We start from the raw sequence: 7886 nt of genomic DNA, 5'->3' as shown, positions 1-7886 counted from the left end.
TGTGTGTGTGTGTGTGCACACACACACACACACACACACACACACACACACACACACACACACACACACACACACACACACACTAGTAGAAAAAGCATCAGAGGCTAGGTACAGATGTCATGCACCTTGAGCATGGAAGCAAGCAGAAAACACTATAAAGCTGTAACTGAACAGGCAGTCACAGCTCTTAGAGCATTTTAAAAATGGCAGGGCATGCTCTAAGTTAACCCTCAGTGGATGTGTACTAAATTAAGTGATTTCTGTTAGAGTGCTTCATCAAACATCTGTGTCAGATCCTATAAAGAGTTAACTCACACAATTGTTGCCAGCACAGACATCATTATGCAAGGCTGTGCTATGCCCCAGTACCAGGCCAGCCTCATCCTTTGGCTCTCACTGTCCCTCTGATCCCAGCCCATCACACTGCCTGGCGGGGATGGGGGCGGAGGGGCAGTTTCTTTCCCCACAGCCACCGCATCTCTGCAGCACACTGCAGCCTGGCTGGCAAAGAGAGGGACTTCCAGTGACAAAGGTCAGGGGTTAGGGGCAGGACTTCCAGTCCCAAGCTGGCAAGTGGGGGGTACCTGCCAAGGGGCAGGGCTACTCTTGCAGCCCTTGACAGTTCACCAAAACTCATTAAGTGGCCTCCCAGCCCTTCCCTGATTTAGATCATCTCAAGAAATGAATCTGTTTCCCCTAATTAATTTACAATGACCTTGATTTAAAACATTACATTCTTTTGTGCAAGGAGATGTACAGTTGCAAGTAGCACTTCTATATGAGCACAATGGCTCTGTAAAATATCAGATACTTGGGGACAGGTGGGATGTTTTGGTGTTAACAGAGCAGAGCAATAACTTCCAGTTTCCTCCCACTCATCTTTAATAACTTATGAATGAAAAATTCTGGTTCAGGAAAAGCTCAAGAAAAGATTTAAAGCTGAAGTGTTTGCAGCAATAAAGGTAAACAGATTTATTTCTTAAGATAACCTAAATTCATGATGTGTACACCCTAAACAGTTTTCAGAATGAATGTATTTGCTCCAACACAAATACAGGGAAATAATGAATAATGCATAGCAATTATTTATGCCAGTACTGCTTTATTCAGTTTGTTTGTTTTCTTCACTGCTTCTTAGTCTTTATATGTGGAAACTTCTGTAAGCTGTGATGTATGGAAAAATCAGCAAACGACTGGATTCTAGTCTGGGAGGGAAAGTGGCTTGTGAGCTTTTTGATCCAGTCCATAAATTAAACTTACCATTGCCTCTCCATAATTTGGGGGCGGAAGGAGGAGGGGGTGTTGCAGAGAAAGAGAGATGCAGTTTTGGAAACAACTTGGTAGAGCATTTCATAGATTTAATAGATTTTAGTGTCAGAAGGGACCTATTAGATCATCGAGTCCGACCCCCTGCCCTGGGCAGGAAAGAGTGCTGGGGTCAGATGACCCCAGCCAGGTGTTTGTCCAAACTCCTCTTAAGTACCTCCTAGGAAAGGGACAGCACCACCTCCCTTGGAAGTGGATTCCATATTTTGGCAACCCTCACGGTAAATAATTTTTTCCTGATGTACAATCTAAATTTGCTCTCCTTCAGTTTTTGGCCATTGCTTCTAGTTACCCTGATGGGTGCCCTGGTAAACATTGTATTCCCTATTTCCTGCTGTGTCTTCCCCCCTCGATGAGTTTGTAGACAGCCACAAGATCACCTCTCAGCCTTCTCTTGAGGAGGCTGAAGAGATTCAGGTCCCTTAATCGATCCTCATAGGGTTTTTCCTGTAGGCCTTTAACCAGATGGGTGGCCCTTCTCTGATCCCTTCCCAGGTTATCTACATCCCTCTTGAAGTGTGGCACCCAAAACTGGATGCAGTACTCCAGTTGTGGCCTGACCAATGCCACATAGAGGGGAAGTATCACTTCCTTAGATCTCTTTGTGATGTACCTACTTATGCAAGAAAGAGTACGGTTAGCTTTACTTATTGCTTCATCACACTGGTGACTCATTTTCATTTTGGAGTTGACTATGACTCTGAGATCCCTCTCTGCTGTTGTGCTAATTAGAGTGGTACCTCCCAGGCTACAGGTGTGTTGATGATTCTTCCTCCCTAGGTGCAACACACAGCACTTATTTTTGTTAAACTGCATCCTATTCTGTTCCATCCAATTCCCCAGCCTGTCCAAACCCGCCTGGATTCGCTCCCCTCTAGTTTGTTTACCCCCTTCCTCAGTTTGGTGTCGTCTGCAAATATGGACAGGGTGCTTTCTACTCCCTCATCCAGTTCACTAACAAAGATATTGAACAGTACCGGTCCCAGGGCAGACCCTTGGGGGACTCCACTGCCCACATTTCTCCAGGTAGAAAATGACCTATCCACCACCACTCTCTGGGTGCGTCCCATAAACCAATTTTGCACCCACTGGACTGTGTGATAATCTCATTGGAACTGTTTAGTTTATTTATAAGAATTGGGTGTGACACTGTGTCAAAGACCTTTTTAAAACCTAAGTAAATAACAACTACTTCTATTACTTCATTACTATTCAAGTTTCCAGGGATCTTGCCAAAGGCCTCCAGGGGAAAAAAGGACATGAACTTTCAGATATTAAGAACAAGTATATAATCACTAAGCAGGACACATAGGTTAATTAAAACAGAAATTTGAGATACCATAGCATGGAGATTAGCAAAATCTAATTTAGGCTTGCCAAGAAGGAAGCTGCTATGGCTAGTTTACTTCAGGTATCCGAACTAATTTGTTTAAAGCTGGCTTGGTATCTCTATGTCATACTGCAGACTGAGCCAGATTTAGAAAATTGGTGTTTAAACCCCTAAATTTGAACTTGGCCCTTGTTACTGCCATGACTGTCGCTTGTGGCAGGCACGCCATGGGTTATCCACATTTGTTCTAGGAGTTTCCTTACTAGAAATCCTCTGGATAGGTGTGTCACCCTTCTGTAGCTTTTTTTTTTGGTAAACCAACAAGATCAGCTTTTTAAGCCATGAAGAACTTTTGAGCAAAGGAATTTTTGACTAGTCTTCATGGGAACTAATTAAGTTTCACAACTTGAATACTCAGGATGTCTATTCAGTCTTATCCTGTGTTCCCTGTCTCTCTAGCTAATAAGGCATTTCCTGCAGATGTCTCTTGACCAGTGATGGAAGATTCTGGAAGCCAAGATGGAGCCAGAGGGCTAGCAGTTCTACTATTTAAGCTGGGAATGTGCATTGTACAGAAAAGCATGTTAAACAAATGGCAGTACAATGCAAGTGCTCTCTCTCACTTACTTTTCCATCTGCACTGACATATCCAACTGTCAATTCCCTTGTGAACCACAGCCTGACTGTCACACAAGAAATGAACCCATTTGTTTCTGAACTCCTCTCCCCTGATAATGAATGCTACCACTATTAGCAAAATAATGTCCCACATAACATTTTATCCTTCACCACCCTCTAGACACACCACAATCCTTTAAAGGGTTCAGATTGTATAGGTTTCCCTCAATTTATGTGGTGCATGCATTCCAGGAGAATGTCACATAAATTGAATTTGCATAAAGCGAACCCACTTTACAATATAACAAATAGGGATAGGTTCCCATGGTGGTGAGGGAGGGAGGGAGTGACGCTGGGATTAGGGAAGGAGTTGGGGGAGGGGTGCCACTCCTGGGGCTGCAGCAGAGAGCAAAGCAGAGGGAACTGTCTGTGGGTGTGGGGTCTGGGGGGGAGTACGTCTTGCTGCTCCATGCCTGCTGGGAGGGCTGTGTGGCTGTGCTGGGCTCTTCCCAGGGGGTGCGTGCCCATAGATCTGTGCATGGGATGATAGCAGGCTACCACTGCCAGCTGGAGCTGGTGGTGGCACTGGGCTCTTCCCAGCGCTCAGGGTGGGCCGAAGTATGTCCATAGGTGTATGTGGGGGGAGTACTGCTGCTGTGTGCACTGCAGTGGAGTCAAGGGGGGGGCACATGCCCTCCCCCGATCTGTACATAGGATGAGGGCAGGCTGCCGCTGCAGGTTGTGCTCTGCTGTGCCTCTGTGCCTTGCTGCTGCTGCTGCTTTGAGAGCAGTGCAACGCTATGTGTGTCATATTTCTGGGTGGCCTGCTGCTGGGCTGCTGCCTGCCCAGCCTTGGGATGCACATGGCATCGCACCAGTCTTGGGGCAGTGGCAGCTGCGGGAGGGAGCAAAGCACAGTGTGCAGGGCACAGAAGCAAACACCTTCACCACAGATAGGAGGCATGTGCCCCCCTGGGCCTCTGCTGGGGTGTGCGCAGTGGTGGGAGCCTCCTGCGCCCCTGGATGAGCCGCCCAGGCTCCGATTTTCCCACAACCCAGTCTGGCTGGGGCCTCACTCACCCCAGCCCCTGCCTCTGCCCTGCTACCTCCCTCACTGCTGGGGCCTCGATCTGCCCTTCCCCCATGGCTGTTTATCCTCCCCCTGCCCCTTCTTCCATAGACTTACCTGCAGGGCAGGGGCATGGAGGGGCACATGCATACATGCGTTCATGCGCTGAGCTCCGCCCCCAAATAATTTTTTCTCCCCCTGCCTAGGGCCACTCATAATTAGGAGGTGTCTGTGAAGTGGGCCGTATTCAATTCAGATTCGGATTCGGACTGAATCAGGGACAGTGATTTGATTCATTGATTCAGAACACAGCTTTAAATGTTTTTTCTACATACCTCAAGGTACCAGTGCGGCTTATGAATACTGTGATGCTGGGGTGGATGGAGCGTCCCACAGGAGTACAGAGGGGCCCATGTGCTCAGCAGCGAACCCAAAAGTGGACCAGAAGTACTTCCGGTCCACTTCTGGGTCCACCAAGGAGTGCGCTAGCCCCCCCCCATGCCTCCCCTGGTTTGGCGATCAGCCATGGGGAGACCCCGGGTGCCTCCCAGACTCACGAGGCACCAGTTGCTGAGCTGGGGAGGAGCAGGGAGGGCCCCCAGTGCACTCTCTGGCAGACCCACAAGTGGACTGGAAGTGCTTCTGGTCCATTTCCGGGTCTGCTGCCATCCGCCCCAGCATTGCAGCATTCATGAGCCACCTGCTACCTAAGGACTAAACTCCCTCACATGTACAAGCACCCAAGAAATTGACTTTCTGATTTGGGATGCTTTCTCTGTTACTTAGCAGTTGCACAGTTCAGTATATGTTTTAATCATTTTTTTAAAAAGTCATACTTATTAAATGAAGCATCTCAGGTTTCTAGCAACATGAATAAAAGTGATATGAATAACTCTTAAGGTTTTTCCCCTTAAGGCTCATATAAAATTTAATTCCAGAAGCTTTTTGTAGTTCATGTCAAGGTGGGCAGAAGCTATTCAATTGTCCTGAACACCATGTACAAATCTGTATGACCTTGCTTTCCTCAGGGACCTTTGCCCCACGACTGTGAATACAGTATTTATTATCTTAATACTTTATGGTACTACAGGAAATGGCAGGACAAATCTTGAAAACAGTCTTGAGTAGTCTGGATTGATGTCACTGGAAAGAATGCATTTTAATTAATTTCTTGGCTGTGAATAAACTCTCCATTAATTTTAAACATGCCAGACTGAGAGCATTGGTTAAGTCAGACAGAAAAAAGAATGATGACATACTAAGTACTCAGCAGAACACTTAATGCACCTGCACTATTAAAATACTCATTTTGAGTGGGTAAACTGCTTCAGAGAAATGAAACAACCCAAATCTTCACTAAGCCAGGAATGTTTGAAGATAGTGCAAGTATGACCATCAGCTAACCAGTCTTCCAGTTTGAAATGTTCTACACCATGTCTTCCTTGATTGTTTTTCTGATCATAAATTTTGGTTCCATGTGATTTTAAGTTGCCAAAACACAGAGTAATCCAGTACTTCCCCCCACCCCCAGTTGAGCCATGATATGCCTGTTTTACTGACTTTGTGATTCAGTTATAGTTACAAATCCCCCTCCTGTTTCTCCAGCAAAACTCCTAAACAGGAATATTTCACTGTTTATTCTATTGCTCTTTGTCTTTTTCCCACTTGTTTTGCATGTCACATGTATACATTTTAATCTGTTGGCGCAGAGACTGACTTTTTAATGCATCTGTGGAACCTAATGCAATGAATACCATTTCTCTTCACCTGAGTATGCCATAAATGAGGGATGTCAATTTATCCCATACACCAGGCTGCATCCAGACCTCAGGCCTCCTCATGAGCTGGATTTGGTCTGGGGCATGGGGTGGTTGTGGTGAGATTGGTCAGGAGATGAGGCACCAGTGGCAATGGCAACTTTGACAGCAGGAGGGCCTGCAGCAGTAAGGCAAGAAGCCACAGGGCAAGTGAGGCTGTATTAGCACAGTCCTTGCTCGCCCTCCTGCCACTAAGAGCCATGCCCACCTGATCGTAGTGGCCCTAGATTCTGTGGCAAGCCCTCCTAGCCACAGCCCCAACTTCTGGTAGCTGCCAGTAGCCCAGTAGGCTGGATAGAGCAGCTCTGCAGGCTGGATCTGGCCTGAGGGCCATATGTTTGAAACCTCTAGTATAAATATTGCTGTGACATTGACACAACTCCACTGAGTAGTGCAGTATAGTGTACATGAAAAGAGAATTAATCTTTCACACTCATATTTTGTAACATCTTCCTGTGAGGTTTTCTTTTGTTTTCATTTAGGTTTTCTGAGGGTTTTTTGTTTTGCTTTGCTTTTTTGAGGGAAAGTGAATCTCAAGAAATTTATATTCAAAATGCAAGAGCTGGTTTTAAACCTCCATCCAGCTAGAATTAAATGCATTTTGATCCTTTGGATAGATTGACATAATAGCAAAAACTTGCCTACGGCCAGTTTTTTCTAAACCGCAGACTGCAGCTGCAATCTGATGCTTTTAGTACATTGACAGAAGGTGCTATGAGAGTGGCTTATATGATTCATTTTATTCCTCTGGGCAGAGTCCCAGGTCTTCTCTGATTTAGCCTGGTGCTCCCTTATCAGTAAGTGCAGTGTTGTTAAGAGTGTAGCATTTGGGGCTAAAGCAATTATATTGTTGTAATAACCCTCTGGCACAGACAAATACCCAACTCCCCTTAGCACTGAAGCTGTTTATATACGCCAGCTAAGCCTAACACCCTGAGTCATCTTCACAAAATATCTTCTTCATTTCTGAATTTCCAGAATCTTTAGTTAAAGATGTCTATATTTTTATTGGCTACCTCACTACATTGAAGTTGCTACTGAAAAGGAATTTCAACAATTTCACTGCCTAGAGGAGAAATGTGCTTTATGTCAGGATGTTAGTTTCTCTTTTTGCTGCCTCCTTCTTCTGTTCAACAACAGCAAAACTCATTTTTCTATGTGCATGCCTGTCATAACATACATTGTAGTGAACAGCAGAGATAAGATAGAGTCCTATTTTCTAGGCTGGCACTGGAAAAGGGGGTTGTTTAAGAGGGAGAGGAGGATGTTTCATAGTTGGTAGGGTTGGAAGGAACCGGAGCAGATCATCAAGTTCGACCCCCTGCCATGGCAGGAAAGATTACTGGGGTCAAACGACCCCGGCAAGGTGTTCATCCAGCCTCCTTTAAAGACCCCCAGGGTAGGAGCCAGCACCACTTCACTTGGAAGCTGGTTCCAGATCCTAGCCGCCCTGACAGTGAAGTAGCACCTCCTAATATCTAGCCTAAATCTACCTTCTGCCAGCTTGTGACCATTATTTCTTGTCACTCCTGGTAGTGCTCGGGGGAACAGGGACTCCCCCAATGCCTGCTGGTCCCCTCTGACTAGTTTGTAACAGGCCACTAGATCCCCCCTCAGCCTTCTCTTATGGAGGCTGAACAGGTTCAGGTCCCTTAGCCTCTCCTCATAGGGCCTGCCCTGCTGTCCCTGGATCATGCGAGTGGCCCTCCTCTGGACCCTCTCCATG

Source organism: Gavialis gangeticus, unplaced genomic scaffold, assembly GCF_001723915.1.
Source record: "Gavialis gangeticus isolate Ggan-Ray unplaced genomic scaffold, GavGan_comp1, whole genome shotgun sequence".
NCBI lineage: Eukaryota > Metazoa > Chordata > Crocodylia > Gavialidae > Gavialis > Gavialis gangeticus.
Note: the sequence above shows the minus strand (reverse complement) of the source record.